Source organism: Rhinolophus sinicus, linkage group LG12, assembly GCF_036562045.2.
Source record: "Rhinolophus sinicus isolate RSC01 linkage group LG12, ASM3656204v1, whole genome shotgun sequence".
Taxonomy (NCBI): Eukaryota; Metazoa; Chordata; class Mammalia; order Chiroptera; family Rhinolophidae; genus Rhinolophus; species Rhinolophus sinicus.
The window spans coordinates 20,414,122-20,434,255 of NC_133761.1; the positions used below are offsets into that span (position 1 = coordinate 20,414,122).

General features: G+C 34.9%; 1 protein-coding gene across 6 annotated transcripts in view; it reads left to right on the top strand.

The window, feature by feature from the left end:
- CSMD3 (CUB and Sushi multiple domains 3) overlaps positions 1–20,134 on the top strand; it is a 1,090,811-nt gene that overhangs the window by 572,798 nt on the left and 497,879 nt on the right. The gene's annotated exons all lie outside the window — the stretch shown is intronic.

Genomic DNA, 20,134 nt, shown 5'->3' on the forward strand with positions numbered 1-20,134 from the left:
TGCCACTAAGCCCTCTCAAAACACTCTGCCTCCTTTGAATATATTTATACCATCCTTCTGAAGGTACTTGATCCAAACAAAACTTTTTTAGAATCCACTGCCAGACAGGAGCCCTTTGGAAATGGAGGCCTAGAGTGACATTGCAGAGTATTTGATTGGAGCTTACTTTGGAAGACACTTTTACCAGCCTGAACTTTAAAACAGACTGAAGAAAACAAATATATAATTGATCCCAGGGACATACAGCCTGATGGGTTCTGCTCCCTTATTGGTGGCAAAATCATCCCTAGCTATCACGATGCTGGGTTGAGTGTTTATCAGTGGTTTGAAACTTGAAGTATTTAGAAATGAAACATGAAGCCTCAGTTATCTCAGAGTTGGGATAATTAAAACAGACCAGATATGGTTCTTAATATGAGCTAGAAGAATGAACATATACTGAAAAAAAGGGAAATGTTAGGAACTTATTTACTGCCAGGTCCTTGGGCTATTCGTTCCAATAATCTGCTTCTGATAATGGCATGAAAAAATGTTTCAGGGAAAGTACATTTCTTTCTCTGCTATAATCCTCAAAATCTTAGGGTTTGCTTTCTCTCAGAATTCCTTTCATAACTTTTGATTTGCAGTTCAGGCTTTATCAACCTAGTATTTCTCAAAATGGGGTATTTTTCATCACAATTACCTGGTTTACTTTTTAAAATGTAGATATTTAGACCACCATACCTGACTTGTTGAATCAGTATGTCTGGCATTTGGACCCAAAATCTGCACTTTAATGGATTCCTCAGGGGATCTTTATGCATACCCAAGTTTGAAAATTCCTTATATAACGATTTTAAAATTTATTTTCAGCATAAACAATTCCTAGATATGATGTGCTGATCATGTTTGTATTTCTTAGTGTGTATATTTACTAAAGATAAGCTAATTTTCTGCCATCCTTTTATCTTTTTTCACTTTTTTTTTTTTTTTAATTTTACAAGGTCTCCTGTAATAAAGCCAAGGGTTTACCTTAGGTGTACATTATTGGCCCCGATATTATTTTTCCTAGTTCTTATCTTTCCAGGAGAAAAATAAATAAGTAAAACTAAAACAGAAAAAAAGAAAGAAAGAAAAAAGAAAATCCCCACTCTTCTTACTTGTCTTCATGCACACTTGACCTCTCCTTCAACCTCTTCCTCTCCCCACAACACTCATACCAACGATCTCCACAACTTTGTTGGCTATCTCTGAGTCTACTACAGTTCAATTTTGTATTTCCTAATGTGATGGACAAAAGGGTCAGTATTTTACATGTTCTACATGATTGGCTGTGTTGTTCAAATCGTTTGTAACACTTTTCTTCCCCTCTCCCATCCTTTAAAAAGGCTCAACATTTTTATCAGAATGATGAGCTTAGTAAGCATTTTACTATATTAGACTAGTATCTTCCAGAAATAATCTACACTTCCTCCTAGATTTCCTTATGGTTTAATACCTGATAACTTAGATTTCATTACACTGTAATATTGTATTAGAAATTGGCAGCCATAGAGCTAATCTGATCAGTGGGTACATTTTTTGTTGTTGTTTTGGAGGTATAGGGTTTGAAAGAACTGAAAATTACATATAAAAAAATCTAAAGTTGTAGTTTTCTTTAAACACACTGACGATGCTAGGCCTGGCTCATCACATAGCACAAGTTGGCTGGAACTATCTTCGTATCCCCTTTAGCGAGTGTTCTCCTTGGCCACTAATCCTTGTATTGGTTCACACTTGAGCTTTTGAGAACCTTTGCATTGCCTGCCTAGGCCTATAGCCATTTATGGATATGACACAACACAAAATTTGGTTTTATCATTAAATGTGTTACTTACTATTTTTCAAATAGAATTGTATCTGTCCCTTTAGAAAAGTGGAAGTCTCTTGGACATTAATGACATATGGCAAATTTGGTGACTGGTCCCACACATTTTGAGACCTATCTTTCCACATGTTGGCTAGATCACATCATATATACTTCAGAAATGAAACGATGAAATGTGTATGTGCTGAGACAGACATATTTTCTTTTTTCTGCCTAGGATAAAGGACTGGATTTTAGGTTTAGATTCTTCAATACATGTGCAAGGATAGGCAGACTGGCTAGCCAGTTAATTAAGAGGCTTTTTTCCTATGTCTGCCACAAAACAAAAGTTAGTGTTTCAGCTTCAGATCAAATATTAGAAGTTATCTTGTACAACTGGCATCTCACATCATAGATAATATAGTCTACTTTGATCATTGCCTTTAAAGATTTGTGAGCTTATTAATATCACACAACTTTAGGCAAAAAAAAATATGGATAAATCTTTACAGCAATCCAATAAGGCACAGAAAGAAGACATCAAAATTATTAACTTAAATATCCAACAATCAGAACTAGTAAAATTGAAAAAGTACATTTACTGGTATTAAGCAGTAATTTGTACAATTTCTGATATTAAAAAAATAATATGGCTGAACCATATAATTTACTTTTTCCCAACGTTAAAAAATTATGAAGACAATCACAAATCAGGATATACCTGTTGACATTCTCTTTAGTGAACAAAATGTTATATTAATAACACAGAACAATCATTAAATATTATTTTTCAAAAGAATACCGAGCTCCCAAATGGATTTCCCTATATCATCAAATTCAGAGTTTGTATTGAATACTTCATCTCCAGTGGGAACAAATGAAAACTTCATTCTCTTACCATTACATTTTAGACTGTGCAATTAATGGGTCTGAGTTGGTCCATCAGTGAGAGTGGAGAGAGCTAAGAGCAAGGTGGGAGATGAGGGTAAGGGGTATCAAATATATGGTGATGGAAGGAGAACTGACTCTGGATGGTGAACACACAATGGGATTTATACATGATGTAATACAGAATTGTACACCTGAAATCTATGTAATTTTACTAACAATTGTCACCCCAATAAATTAAAAAAAAAAAACAAAAAACGATGTTCAAATAAAGCTCCGACCTCTTTGGAAAAGGAGAAAAGAAAAAAACCCATTATATTTTAATAACCATAAGACTATGAGACTAGCACACACATGCAAAATATTTAGATGCAAACTTTATTGTAATCATATATATCTTATATGTTTTTTCAGACTCAAAATAAGAAGAAACAGGGCAATAAACTTTACTGTACATTTTTTTTTTTTGGTGTTGAGAGGAAACCCCCCTTCATGTTTTAAATATAGCCATATAATATCTAAAATATAAAGTCTTCCTTAATTGAAACAAGCCTGTGTAAACATGCCACATTCCTGTACTTTCTGCATACCTATTTCTTGGAGGATTTTAGAATCCATTCTCATTTGACCTTAGATTCCTCTGTATACACACACACACACACACACACACACACACACACACACACACACCAGGGGTGCCAAAAACATGAATAAACATTTTAACAAAGGAAAAATCTATTAAAATTGTAATAATATATACCTATATACTGTTAACAAAAGATGAATATAAGTCATGTTTGACTTCTGCAATTACGAGAGGTTCTCAAAGTGGTTACCATCAGCATCCAGACACTTCTGATTATGGCAAACTACCGCTTAAGCAACGTTGACCAAAGTGTCCACTTGTACATATTTTTTGGCACCGCTGATATATATTATATATATGTTTATATGTAAACATGTTTATTAGTGTTTTTGCAGTCCTTTACAAAATTCTCATTATCAAGTACAGGTAATGCTGCTGCTTCCTTTTATATTTGAAGACGGGTGGGGATAAATTAAAATTATTTTTTTAAATCCTGTATTGAATGAATAAGATCAAGTAACAAATGAACCAAGAATCATGGAGTGATTAAGTGACAGAAATAGGCTTACAACTGATTTTTTGAATATGATCCCAAAGTTAGTTTGACCACATGAGACCAAATAAAGAACAAACATGTCAATGAGAAGTGCGCTTGTAACCTGTGAATGGTCAAATGGAAACAGCTCTTACAGACTAAGCTGAGTTTTCTTCTGCTTCTCGTAGGAGAATGAGAGAAGACAAAGTTATATTTTTCCTCTTCTCATATTCCGGTTGTCATATTGTCCTTAGTTTGTGTAGCAGTTCTGCTTCATCACTTGTTATGATTCCCTCACTCTAAGAAGTTATTTATTCATTTTTTTAAATCTATATAATTCCCATTTTCCTTCTGTATTTATCTGTCTATTATCAGGACATGCTCCTCAAACTTGCTTTTCTCCCTCAGAAACAAAATGACACTTCTCTGAAAACACAACTCTTTTCTTTGAGCAAGGATAACTGTGAGAACTTAGGTGGCACCCTCTCCGAAGTATTCAGTATAAACTGTCTGACTCGCTACCAGAGATTTTTACAGAGTTGAAATTAGATTAAAAGTCCCTTAGAAATCTAATGCTGTGCGATAAGAGAACTTACTGGATTTGTATCCATCAAATATATATATAGCTGATATAAATTTGAGGACACCTGAGCATATTTCTTAACAAGTTTAATTTTCCCAACTGCATTTATGGGACCCAAAGTAAGACTGCAAATGGAAACTCACATATCAAATGTCTAAATATTAAAAGTTATAAATCAAGCTATATATTGTTCAATGCAGTATATTCCGTCCTCCTACCTCAGCAAATGTACTTTCATAACAACCTGGAAGGACAAGTTTGAATTTTGAATTCTAGTACTTGTGTGATTACTTTGTGGGGGTATGAAAGCATGGTGAAGTGAGGTCCCAGTCCCAGCCTGCCGCTGATTACGCTCTCTTCCCACCTTCAGCTTCATACTTCACGATGCACGTGGACTTCTCAGCTTGCATGCTCAAACCGCTCACGTTTCCCTGCAAACACTACCCACTGAGCCGAAGGAGGTACATGGGGGTTATATGTTACAGCCCTGAAAATATGGATCTTGATAAAAGGCCTGTGCAGGTCCACATAGCAAGGAATTCCAGGGTACCAAGTACCAGAGAGTTATAGAACAATACTTCTCAAACAAACTGTAAAATAAAAGATGTGTTTCTATTTTCCATCCACCTTGAACAATACTTTTGTGATACGAAAGAAAAACAAATTCCTAGAAAATGAAAGAGAAATACATATAAATACAATTCCATTGTTTGTTTTCCATTATGCAATTCACTAGACAATTTTTACTCTTTGTATTTACTCTAGAAGGTTGTAAGGCTTACTCCCAATTTCCGTACCTATCACACCGTGGCCTTGAAACTAGTTCAGGATCTCAAAGGGGAAGTGTGGGAGGGATGCGGGCTCCAGGCAGGCATGTCACTGGGCTACCGAAAGGTCAGAGAAGGACCCTCTAGGGGAAGGAATCAGAAAATGGGCCTGTCTTACCCAACTTTAAAAATAGCATTACATACATGGCATGGTAAATTGTCAAGAATTTATTTAAAAACCCCAGTCGAAGGGAATTTATATTGAGTAAAGCTATTCTAACTGGGACAACTTATCTTCATTTAGACACTTTATTAGCTACCTTTTTACTCATCTGTGAACTGCTTTTTGCTATTTCTTAAATTTGATCCATGTGTTAGAGAGTAACAATTGGCACCAAATTATTTTTTAAATACATTTTAAAAGATTAAATAGCTGATAGTCAGAAAACATAGTAAAAAAAAAAAAAAAGGAAACCACGTTCATTTAACAGAAAGCCATGTAATATAATATTTGAAAGTATTTTATAGGAGAATGAACGTAGCCTATGTATATAATTGTGTAAGTTCTGAGTAACTTGACAAACACAGGATACATCACTTTGATAAATATTTAACCAGGTATGGAACAGTCCAACCTATTCTGTTTAGGTTATAGGATTGAATTGAACATTGGAAATAATCATGAGTATATGGTGTTTTTAATTTTCATTTTCTTTCCATATTTAGGTTCTAAAAAGTAAAGTCAATCGTCATATTCTATTCCATAATAAATGGAGTCTATAAAGTCATATTCAACAGCTAAGTAATCCTCAAAAAAAGGAATTATCTATGAAAGGATTTAAGAAAAGCATTCTTAAAATTCCTTTCCCTGAAGTACAAAGCATACAGTTTTTGCAATTCAGTAACTTAAAAATAATTTAAGTGTGCTACATCTCTTCACCTTGAGCCTGTGGATCCAAAGAAATACTCATGACAAAGTTATGAACGATAAAATTATCAATACAGAATACACTGTAATTGGACAGTGTGTGCAGTATTAAGTTCTGCATACAGTTTTATCACATGAAAAGTACTAAAATAATACAAATTTAAGCTGCAAACTTAAACTCACATTTCAGAGATTCATTGCTCTTGCCATCTGCTGCACCATTCTCTGTTGCCCCGTTGTAGTCTTTTCTCCCTCAGTCTTACTCTTAGTCATGTGAAGGGCATTTTTCCCACTTTAAAATAGCATCTTTTCACTCTTGGCAACTTTATGGTGGTGGTGTAACAAGGGTCAATAGAGATCAAAATATGGACTTAACCAGTTGATAATAATTCAGATAAAGATATGAACTATCATGCTGTTATGTTTTTAAAGGCTGTTAAAAGAACTTGAACTTTTTTACAGATTGTATTCCATGTGCCATTTTCACACTTATCTATAAATGCACCTGAAAGTAGAAATGGATGTAATAAATTTGAGAGAACTAACAGAGATAATAATGAAGTTACTGGCACTGAGTTAACTTCCAACCCTCATTTCATCTACATAAAGAAGGAAGAGACGTTGATTTATTCATCCACCCCTTTCATCTATGTAGCATAAGACTGTGAGAGTTAGAAATGCCTGTCTTCTATCAGGCATGTGATTCCTTTTCCTGCCTTTTCTCTCACATGCTTTGCTGTTCCATTACTGGATTCATGATAACACTGTAAAGATTAATTAAGTGAAAATTTGCAAAATAAAAAATGGAAAAAAATCTTATATTCCTAAGATACCACTGGAAATTTTATGAGTATGCAGTGAAATTGGATGATACTGTGTTTGAACAAACATCTTTAAGAAGGTGAAAAGTGTTGTTTTGGATATCCAAACATGGTTCTACTTTGAAATTCTAATTTCTCCTGGAAAATCAATGTGCAATGTATAATCTCATTCTGAGATATATGGTCGTATAGGCTAATAATACTATTCCTGGTGGATTCTTCTTTTTATTTTAAACACACACACACACACACTTTTTGGTTAATGTAATTATTTAAAAAATAAATTTATCTGAGTGTTTTATTTATATATATATATATATACTATCTTCATAGAAGATAGGTCAGTTTTCATTATGCTTCTGAATTATGATTATTGCTCTCAGTTCATTGATCCATATATTTTGGCAAGCTATTTTGTCAATGATGTTATTTTTTAACTACTCAACAATTTACTCTTTCAAAACTAGGCTCCACTTTTCTTGGTATGAGACTACTACATATGATATTTGCCTTGAGCAAATTCTCTATATCCAGGGGATGATACCTCCCCAACTTTTCTTTTGTACTTCCCTGTCTTAATACCTAAATACCAAAACCATGGGCAAATGAATAAAGGGGGTATACTAAATACAGCATCAGGTGATATTTTTAAAGACTCATGGCTACAGTGTGAAAAGGGCTAAGAGAATTGACCAGTCAGAAAAATTCTTCACCCCTTGTATTAGAGTTATTAAGAACAACAACAAAAAAATCTCTTCTTATTTCTCTTTTCTCTGTCTTGAACCCCTCCTGCCCTCTTCCACTCACCCCCCCCCACACATACATATACACACACTCACACACTCACACACTTTCCTTGAGGATAGGGACTATCTTCTACTCTTCTTGGATTTCCCAAATGCCTAACACAGACCCCTGTATTATTACCATTAGCTGTTGCATAAATTATAATGGAATAAAAGTTACACCAAGAGTGTAGACATGTCAACAGAAAGTGTATCTTTGTAATCATTGACAAGTGCATTCCATGAGCTGAAAAGAGCTATACCGGGATATCTTAGTCTATTGGGGCCACTATAAGAAAAATACCATAGAATGGATGTCGTAGATACAACACAAACTTATTTCTGACAGTTCTTGAGGCTCAAGTCAGAGTTCACAATGCTAGACAATTTGGTGTCTATTGAGAATCTTCTTTTTCGTTCATAAATGGCCATCTTTTTATTATGTCCTCATATGGCAGAAGGTGATCTCTCTGGGCATGTGCGTATATATATATATATATATATATATATATATATATATATATATACACACACATTATTCTATTTTTTTAAGATTTTGTTGGGGAAGGGGAACAGGACTTTATTGGGAAACAGTGTGGTGTACTTCCAGGACTTTTTTCCAAGTCAAGTTGTTGTCCTTTCAATCTTAGTTGTGGAGGGTGCCGTTCAGCTTCAAGTTGTCCTTTCAGTCTTAGTTGTGAGGGCGCAGCTAAGCTCCAGGTCCATTGGCCATTACTAGTTGTAGGGGGCACAGCCCACCATCCCTTGTGGGAGTCAAACCGGCAACCTTGTGGTTGAGAGGACGTGCTCCAACCAACTGAGCCATCTGGTAGCTCAGCGGCAGCTCAGCTCAAGGTGCTGTGTTCAATCTTAGTTGCAGGGGGCGCTGCCCACCATCCCTTGCGGGACCCCAAGAGTTGAACTGGCAACCTTGTGGTTGAGAGCCCACTGTCCTATGTGGGAATCGAACCGGCAGCCTTCGGAGTTAGGAGCACAGAGCTCCAACCGCCTGAGCCACCAGGCCAGACCTCTGGGCATATTTTATAAGGTTACAATTCACCTCCAAAGTCTCCTCCTCCAAATATCCTCACATTGGGGATTAGGTTTCAACATATGAATTTTGGGGTGCTCATGTTCAATCTCTAGTACTTCAACATATGAACTTGGGGGTGCTCATGTTCAGTCTCTAGTACTGAGGATTTCAGCAAAACTCCATGATGTCACATCCAGGGAAAACAAACTGACAGCAGCAATTATCTCATCATGTGGACAGCATTTGATGTGTAGCTATTCAAACGACTTGCTATTGGGCAATAATAAATATATGTTCTTGGTGCTTCAGAATTACGTTAGGCCACAATATGAAAATAATTTCTCTGACATTTTTATTACTAGCAAGAATTTATTAAATATAGAGGATAGTTTATTTTTATGGTTCTTCATTATTTCTTCATTGTGATTATAGCTATATATTTCTGTTGTGGAAAAACCTGATTATTGAAAAAAGAAAGTTTACTACTGCTTTGCTTTTGTTTGCTTTTCATGTATTTATTTTTGTGTGGGTTGAATAGTCTAAAAGAAACTAAAAACCTGTGGTTCTCTTTTTAATGCTATTCTCTTTTTAATCAGGAATATTTGTACTGTGATAGACATTTCAAAACTGATTGTAGAAGAACAAATTGGGAGAAAATATAGCACAAGTAGCTAAGTAAGCTAGATTTCCTCCCACAGGTACTAAATATTATAAGAACATCATTTTGTTAGAGCTAAAGATATAAAATGGAGTATCTATAGATGAACACAAATATAATGATATGAACACATAATGAGATGTTGACCTTCGATTTATCTTTTCCAAAACAAATATTGATATGGAAAATTGTTTGTACATGTAATAAGAACCATAACAAACATTCATACACATTGTGCTATTGAATTAGCCGATAAACTAAAACTTATAAAGCCTAAGTTTATAAATGAAGTAAAAGTTACAGTCATTGACTATTCCGTTACCTAACTGAACTAACATTTATGTAGACCCATCATTCCATAGTGCTTTATATATTTTTTTTTATTTTAAAAACTATTATTTTTTCAATCTGTTGATCCGCTTTCTTTTATTGCCTTTTTCCCCAGTTTCACTGCTGTATAATTGACAAATCAAATTGTACTTTATTTAAAGTATACCATGTTGTAATTTGATGTAATACACATTGTGAAAGGATTCCCCCCATTGAGTTAATTAACACATCCATCACCTCACATAGTTAGCTTTTTTTTTTGTAAGAACACTTAAGTTCTACACTCTTAGCGAATTTCAATTATACAGTACAGTGTTATCAACTAGTCACTGTGCTATACATTAGACCCTCAGATTTTATTCATCTTATAATTGAAAGTTCGTATTATTTTACTAATCTGTGCCTATTTTCTCCACTCCCCAACACCTAATACCTGACAACTACTTTTCTAATCTGTTTCTATGAGTTCAACTTTTTAGATTCCGTATGTTAGCAGTACCATGCACTATTTATCTTTGTCTGGCTTATTTCATTTAGCATAATACCCTCCATGTTTATCCATGTTGTTGCAAATGACAAGAGACAAGATTTCTCTTTTTATAAGGCTGAATAACATGTGTGTGTGTGTGTGCTATCGATCACATTTTCTTGATCCAGTCATCTATGGAGGGATATAGGTTGTTTCTGTACCTTGGTTATTGTGAACAATGCTGCAGTAAACATGGGATTACAAATATCTCTTTGAGAAATGGTTCTGTTTCCTTTGACTATACACACAGAGTGGGATTTCTGGATCATATGGTAGTTTTATTTTTAATTTCTTGAGGCACCTCCATATTATTTTATTGTGACTATATCAGTTTACATGCCCCCCAGCAGTGTACAAGGGTTTCATTTTTCCATAGTCTCATGAGCATTTGTTATTTCTTGTCTTTTTGACAATAGTCATCCTAACGGGTATGAGGTGATACCACTTTCTGATGTTATTTCAGGGGTTCTTCTAAATCTAAATTTTTGCTGCCATCATCATGCTTAGTGAATTTCATATACCCAAAACAAATATATAAATCACCCTTGATGGCACTGTGTCACAAGAAAGCATACTAAATGAATTTCCATAAGAGGCAAAAGTCACATATTGGTATGGTACCAAAAATATGTTGGGATGTAGAACTACAATGATTATCTCTAATGAATACACCCATATGCCTAGAGTGATTATAAAGCAAATCAGGCATTGAGCCTAATAGAAATTTAATGGATCCTGTCCTTTATTTCATACTATATTTGACTGCTTGATGGAGATTTTTGAGCGCTCTTACTTAGGGCTTTTACTCTTTTATTCTTGCATTAAGGGACTAACTAGGAAGATTAAAATGCATTAGGAAATATTCAGCTGTATTTGCTTTCTGATTTATATAAGGAAGCATGGCTTTCTCCTTTATTTAAAGTCAAATTTAACATAATCTTTAATTGCATTTAATAAATAACTGGGTCAGACTATAGTTTATCTTAAGATAGAATAGCTCATACTGTCTCAATTTCAGCTTGAGCTAATGACAATTAGCAGGGTAACTGATGAGATATACATACATATCAATACATTTACTATTTTTATTGTTTAAGCTGCTATGCCAATAATAATTCTTTATTTGAACCATAAAATTCAAATACATTTTAAATTCTATTACATCAAGACAAAGATTTGGAAAACAAAGTCCAAAATGACCCCTGAAAAATATTCCAAGTGAAAAACTGTTGGCCGAATTTTGCTTGATATATAGTTACTTAATGTGGATAAAGGAATATTGCACAATTAGCTTCTTTCCTTCCAAAATTAAGTATATCAGTCCAATGTTTTGCTCCCAATATAGTTGTCTAGAATCCAAAAGCACTATCATTTTTCAATTATTCTTTTGTTTGTTTAGTATAGGTTTTTGTATGGTTATAGTAGTACCTATTCTAAGCAAAATTTATTTTATATACTTAAAAATAGAATTCCCATAATCCCCCCAAATGTTAATATTTTATCTAAGCCTTTTGTATATGAGAATGTAAATTCCTCCTTCATATTAAATCTCGTATTCTGCTTTAAAAAAATAAAATAAAAAAAAATAAAATGCATTAGGAACACTGAGGTTACACTGCCTGTTAATAAATGTATTAAAGTTTTGTTGTTTTTTAAGTTTATAGATGAGTTCAAAAAGATCTATTAAAGACATGTTAAAACTATGTGTAGACTCATTTGAATGTCCTTTGGGAATCATTTGAGACTCTCCTCCATTGCCTAAAACACCTTTGAATGTCAGGGATGGGAACTGAATGCAAAACTATCCAACACGGGTAGATCCTATAGTTTGAGTCTAAACCAGGTCTTTGAAAGGATGTCCAGAGGAATTACCCATTGGGGCTGCAGGCGAGGAGTTGAATTTTAACTGAGATATCCAGTGTTGAGTAGAAATAATTAAAAATAAAATCACCTACTAACCCACTGAATTCTTTCCACAAAATATAGAAAATAATGCATCAGTTTTACTATGGAATAAAGATTAAACAAGACTGTTATGTGCATCATAGGCAATCTGATGAAAAGAATGAAAAAAAAAATAAAAAACACACCCATTTATACAGACAGAGGTAACCCATCACATGCATGTTAATTATCCTTATCAAAATGAAAAATAAACTTCTGCTTTCTTTATAACAGCAGAAAGTTACATCCTGAAGCCAAGCATCTAGTCTTCAATTCTCACAGGAACAGTGTAGGGGCAAATCTTTCTCCATGTCCACATTTCAAAGAGATTCCTCAAAGGCCTCCGAGAAAGACATTCTTGATGTGCAAAACTGATAGGAGGTCTATTTATTTTAAAACTGTTACATATATCTGAAAGAAACAGAGAAAGCAAGTGTTTTCTAAAGGATATGCTAAAGAGAAATAGAGGGGAAGAGAGCTCTTTCCCTTTGGTACCAGGAAATATTTGAAATGTATTTTTTTTAGAGTTGTATTTGCACTTATAATTTTTGTGTGTGACTATTTTATGATAAAACTACAATTTTCTAATTAGCTCTCTTGCTGTTTTTATGCTCCTCTGGGCAGTTTGGAGTCATCTAAATATACAGCAAATCCACAGTAAAATACAAAGCAAAGTAGTTATCCAAAATACAATAGGATCAATTTAAAAATTCAGTCTAACATTAGCCTTGGAGGAATAACCTTTAAATATATTATACCAGTAGTGAATGGTTAAAGCGAATTATTGATTAGGAATGTTCAAAAATTATCTTTCATCATGCATTAGTTTTGCAAACTGTTGTGATGTCTATATTACTTACACTTTTAAATTATTAACTATCTGAGTATTACTTTTTATTTTGTTACTAAATCTTACCCAATCCAAGCTTAAGGAGTATTTCACCCTGGAGCTTGAATCTAAATTCTTAAATAACAGTTTTTCTTGAGTAGCCAAATACATTTATCCGAAGTTCTCATCAGTAACATAAAGAACATTACATATACAAGATAATCTAGACTCTTCAATAATTATTCCGTCTTTCCAAGTAATTTTCCCCAGACAGGAAACACAAAGATACCCGGTACGATTATCTAGTATTATTATGAGGCACCTATTAAATGGTACCTATGAACTTCCAGTGTTTAATTGACATGTCTCTGTAATTGTTGTAAGTTTTGAGGACAAACTCAGCCTATGGGCCATTTTTTACATGGATCCAAATCAATAGCTACAACAGTCAATTAAATCTACGTGAATAATAGATATCCACATTTATTTATTTGTCTATACTTGGACTATAGAGAACTTGTATCTCAAAGTTAATCAAGTGACATTAGACCTGTCTTCTTCAGTTTTAATCTGTAAGTGCCAGAATTCTGTTTGTCTCCTAATTAGATAATTTTTATCCTGTACCATCCTTTCAATCAAACCAATTAACAAAACTGCTTTTTGTATCAAATTTAGAGTTTGAGTATCTGGATGCATTTTGTTACTTTATTTTGGTATTACATAAAAAAAATAGTAAGAAGGTGATCTCGCTTTTAATCTGCCAATATTTGGATTGCTGGACTTGTAAGTACAGATCACGTCAGTACTGTTGTAAGAGAAAAATTACACTAGACCAGTAAAACAGTTAGGGGAGACTTTATTCAAGACTTGCAATTCGAGTCAGGACTATTGCAATAGGGGCCAACTATTGAAGAAATAGTCAAGACTATTGCAATAGGAAGATAAATTGAACTCAACTCTGCTGAAACAAACAGTAGAGTGTTTTTGAGAAGCTGAGGCGAGCTAGTGGAAAAGTACTGGAGAATGTTAGGTGGGAGAAGAGGTAGCATGAATAGGCCATTTGTGGTTGCCAACAGTTGCCTATCAAGGCTGGACTCCCACACTCCCACAGAGACAGGAGTGCTCTCTCTTTTGATTACTATATTTCAAAGGAATAGCTCGCAGATCCTGAAAGACATTTCTGGGTTGTAGAAATTTTGCATCTCAAAGGACGGAGAAAAGATTTATAATTGCACGTTTTCTCAAATGTTCTAAGAAAACGTAGAGTAGGAGCCTGTAGTCAGGAAGAAGCCCCTCTAAAGTTTAGTTCAGCTGCAGGAATGTTATAACTGCCTTGGCCAATAGGAGTACAATTTAGAGCTGTTTAGAAATAGCCATTATAGGAAATGTCACTGGCAGCACAGAAAGAAAAATGTAGTGTTACAAATAACATGTTTGTTTTCTAATAAAATGAGATTCTTAAGTAATTAAAAAAACAAAAACACACACTGTTGTGAATAGGACAGTAGGCAATCCATTAGAATTATAAGTTTGCTAGCATACCTTTTTCAGTTAAATTTGTTGCCATTATCAGTTGCTCCAGAAACTTCAAGTTTCAAGTCCTTTATGAGAATCACTGTCCAGCCATTCTGAGGTGCTGGCTTCACTTGACAAGTATGGGTCCTCCAGGTTTCTCTTTCACTTTGATAGCCATATGGGTGATCAGGAACACTTGAAAGGGTCCCTCTAGCATAGGAACAGCCCATCTTTCACCCACAACAATTTTAGATATACAGAGTCTCCCAAAAAAGAGGGGTGACAGACTTTTTCCGGGGATTCTTTCAAGGTCCTTAGAACTTTATGACTTAGGACACCTAGAGAAGAAAGAAGCCCTTTGAAATATTGAGCATGTTTATGAGAAGATTCAGTTAAATCCAGCACAGGACATGATCTCTGACTCAAATTCCTAGACCCGCCAAATATAAGTTCAAAGGGAAAAACATCATACTTGCTTGCAGGAGTTGCTCTAATTTTTAACAATGTTAGCAATAAAAATATAAGCCATTTTAATCTAGTATATTGCTGAATCTTAGCAAATGAATTTGATTCATCTCATGGGAATCTGTGAACATTTGCATAATTACTGGATGACAGTAGAAATAACATGAATTCCTCTTTCTGATTCATTATGCTCTAGTATCTCAAAACTGGAAAATAATGTGTATTAAGAAAGACTTCAGACCATCCAGACATCATATACACCATGACTAGACAAAATCTCTTAATTTGCACATTAATTCTATGAAATCTAAATGCCATCAAATTCCCAGTAAAGTTGGTGGAGAAAGACTGCCTACATATACTTTCGGAGTGTCCTGTAAAGAATTCTGCTGACAAATTAATCCTCTCTTTTATATGTTTTGAATAACTTCATCTTTTTGGTTCATATAGTAAGGGTCTAGTGCCTTTAAAATCTGTTTCACATAGATGATTATGTTGATGACACAACCTTATTAACCAAGAAATAAGGACTGTGGCATAGGAATGATTTTATTAGATTATTCCCATAGTTCAGTAACATTTATTTTAGCCCTTTTGTCAAATTTCTCTTATGAAGTATATTTTTGGAAAATAACAAAAATTGCTTGTTGTATTACATGTGAGACTGCTAAGTTTGAAATCTGCCACATCTAAGAGTCACTTTGGCAGCTCTATCAGCAAAATCATTGCTTTAGAAGTTTTTATCCTGGCCCTGTGTGAGCTCTGCAGACAGATTACTGACCTGAGCAGGGAGTTATTCAGCCTCCCACAATCAGCTTTCAATTTTCCATGAGATATTTTATTTCCCCTCAAAGTAGAGAATTCTCTGTTTTTCCAAATTTGTGCTGTTGCATGGCAGACATCAAACATGTATTATATATCTATGTTCTCTTTTTACTGCCATTGGCTAGGCTGTTTGCAGCTCTTTCTTTTACTACTACTGATATTGAGTAAGCTCTTGTGCCAGCTTAGTTCTAGGGAAAATACAAGCTTCTAAATTTCATAAGAAGTCACAATAACCTATAAAGCCTTAAGTTGACCACTGTTATCCTGAATATGTGACCCATCAGCAAACATGAAATCGGCATTACAAACAAGAAGACCAGATAATATCAGTTCAGGGCCTAGTGTCTTTTTCTATAACCATTGTACACTCATAGTCATCTACCTGAGCAGGATCTGGTCAAAGACTAACAGGATTTAGGAGTTTGCATCTGTCAAGCTGAACATTAGGATCGAATAACAACACTTGTTCGTAACTAGTCTCATGACATGTTCACATATTCTGGATCTTAGGCACTTATAGGAGAGCTGTCACCATATGTAGGAAATGCATATAAGTCAAGTGACTAAAGGTAAGGGTTTCAGTCTTTTTTTTTAAGTGGACTGCTGCTGTCCCAGTATCCCAGTATCCACAATGGTATAGCCTCCTGAAGAACTGGGAAATATATTATTGATATGTGGTCTAATCCCAACTTTTGAGTTAAAATTCCAAAAGTAGTGCCTTTATTTTCATAGCAAAATAAGTAGAAAGGCTTTTCAAAATCTGGAACAAAGCTGAGAATGTAGTCAATGTAAGGTCAAAAGCCTCTTCAGATTTTACAGACTTAATCAGAAGAGCTGAGCAATACCCATGCAATTGCTTCATCAGAGGACTTGACCACTCTGCAAACACTAGAATCTGTTGACTTCAGTATCCCACTATTCTCCCCAAATTGTCTAAGTCATCTTTTGTAACAGGACATTTCATCTGCTAAATGGGCTGACTCCTTTGGGGCCTTTAGCAGCAACAGACGCCTTAAATATGTGACCTCAGTTCAGCAGTAATACAATTTACCTAGTAATGAATAGTATAGATCCTTCTGGTAGGATAACTTCCTCTACGTTTTCCAGTAAATATCTAGAGCAATATAGGAGAGCACTGAAACTCTTCAGCAATCCTTTGCTATAAACATTGGACTCCTTCATAAATTAAAGCAAACAAGAATTTAGACTTGTCCATGAGAGGAACAGGACAAAAAAAAAAAAAAAAAGCAAAGTATAGAAACATTGGAGAAAAACTTTGCAGCGGATGGTACCAAAGTTATAATGGTTTCAGTGGTAGGAACTATAGGCATTAATAGAACAATGAATTCATGTACTTCTGTAAGATTTTGTACGAAGGTCAACCTTCTTTATCAAATTTATTTTCCTTCTTTATTAAAAGCTTTAAAAGCTTTATTAAAAGACAGTAGCATTATTATTATTACGGGATGCGTACTCTTGTATAATTATCCCTTGTTTTTCTCTCTCTTTTTTTCTTAAACTGGTTTTACTCCTTCTAATTGAGCTCTTAGCAAAGGGTATTGTTCAACACATGGCCGTGGCTTATGATTTTGATAAGCTATTTCTATTGGCTCTCCATCTCAAATGAAACCTGTATTATTATTCCTAGAGCCCAAAATGATGCATTGATTCGTTTCTGCTCAGGACATTTTTCCAGTACTTTCCCTAACTGCCATTCTCTGCTATATCCTTTTTCTTTCAGAAGGCACACAGTAAGTGAATCAGATTTTTTTTTTTCCCTCCCAGGGCTTTCCACAGACACTCCATATGGAGTATACAATATGGTAGTCTTAATTTGCACATGATATCTCTCCACAATTGGGTTACATAAGGATCAAGAGAAAGTAAGAAAATATGTTCCTCACTCACAGGAGGTATTCATGTGGGAAACGGTGGGAAGGTGGTATTAAGTATAAAACTGATTCAGAATACAAACAACCAACCCAGTGGAAAGTGAGTAATTTCTAGAGAAATTTTGGAATAAGTAGCACCAATGTCTAGCAGAAAAAAGCAAGGGTATATTAGCTTGAGGGAAAGTTTCTGAAACATGTATTTCAATAGTTCCAAAATCTGAGATTCTTTTAGTCAATCATAAACTATTTGCCAATCATTCCCTAGCTTTCTGAGCTTTCCTGATTTCCTTAGTTATGCATCCTCTGGAATCTCTTTCCTCCAATCCCTCTTCCAATGTCTCAGCTCCTTGAAATACTGAAGCTCCTTCCTTTGCCCCTTTCATAGATTGCCCAGAGTCGAGGTTATTTCCTTTAGTAAATAGCTTTCACTGAACAGTAAACACAGCAGTTTTTAATTTTTTCTTCTTCATGTTTCTCTATATTGTCCCAAAACTGAGTAACTGCTGCTAAGACTTGAGTAATTGTCTGTTCTTCCCATTCTACCACCTTTTCCTTAATTTGAGCTGGAATTGTCAGCAAGGGAGCCAAGACAAAGGTGGACAACACTAGAGGATGATTTTGATCTGCCTCTGGATCCATGCTAGTAAATTCTGAGAACATCTCAACAAATTGCTGATTGAAAGAATGGGGAACTCACCTTTCTTCTGAATACAACAGTGCAATTTCTACCAGCTCACATTTAGAGAAAAGACTATGAGCAATATCTTTCAATGGGTTTCCCAAGACCTTAGTTCTTCTGCAGTTGTAGAGGGTAGTAAATAGTCAGCTAGTCCTTGATGTGCTGGGCCATCTGATGGTCCCCAATATGGATCCTCCACCAAGTGAGCAAAGTCTGCCAGTTGCAGAGTTCCACCGTGCCTTGTGCACACCCGCAAGTGTGGAGGTGTAAATTGAAAACATACTGTGGAGGACTTGTGCAGACTTCTGGGAAAGTGGGAAAGAAGCTTTTGTATGAATAATATCAGCTGGGGGCAAAGGTAGCTTCTCAACGACATCGGCTTCACTGTTCATCACGTAAGAGCTGATTTTCCGCACATAGTGACAAAAAAAAACAAAGACTTACACGGCTCTCTGGGTTCTTTCTCACATCGGTACATTTATCAACCTAATACTTTTTACTTTTACTTTTTCCAAGTAACTAGAGAAAGTGCTTTACATCTGTTGCCTTCATATAGGGATAGAGTTTTTATATAAGTTCTCAACTATTCCCTAAACAGATCCCTTTATAATTTGCTTTCCTAGATACATAGTGTATAGATGAAAAGGGACTCCTGGAAGTAGAATCTGTGCTAAAATATAGGCTCAGGACTAGGATATGAGGCACATAGGTCTGTGTCCTCAAACGAGGCAGGTAATTCATTACTTGCTAAACAAGGTGTCTCCTTGTGGTTCTTTGAAGAGAAATGCACTAACAAAGGGAACCGCATATCTAAAAGATCATCACTGCCCTCTTCCTAGGAGTCTCTTTGAAGCAAGAGAGGCTAAAGAGATGCAGGGGGAACAGAGGGAGTGGTAATAGAAAAGAAAGGAAGAAGGGTTCTGTGAAAGAGAAAATATTATTAATTCTCACATTCTCCCTTCCATTCTTTTCACTCTTTCCTTGTGGCCATCCAAATCTTATTTAACTTTCCTCTTAGAAAGATATATCCATACAATAAATACCAGCAATTTACTTGGAATGATGTCCTCCTAAAACCCTCACTAATCCTGGAAGACTGGATTCTCACTTGTATTCCAAATGTGACAAAGAGGGATTTACCTATTTAAGAAAAAGAACTGCAGGCAACATTCCTGGTTCCCATATTTTTTTACTATCAAAACTAATTATGAATAAATAAAAAAACTAGTGATGATAGTGATGAGATATTAGAGCCCAATTAACCCATGCTTATTCAATAATACAATATTGAATTTGGAGAGGGTTTTTCATCCAGCTAGCATTCCAAAAGAACAGAGCAATACAACAGAGACTTTTTATAATCCAGGGGCTTTTATGATTATGTGACCTGAAGACCTTCAGCTGTTCCACTTAATTCAGGAACTGTCATTTGTGTCCCATCCTCATCACCAAATTGTTGGGGAAGTATAATTCAAAATAAAACTCCTGCAAACCCAGTTAAGTCCCCAAAATGTAGAAAATAATGAAGTGGTTTTAATACTAAGTAAGTGTTAAATATATCACAGGCAATCTGCTAAGAAGATTGCAAAGAGAGAACTAGACCTCTCAATTTTATATAGTCAGACAGATACAACCCATTACATACATGTTAATTTCCCTTATGAAAAGGAGAAATGAAACTTCTGTTTTTATGACAGGTAGGAAGTTACATCGTGGA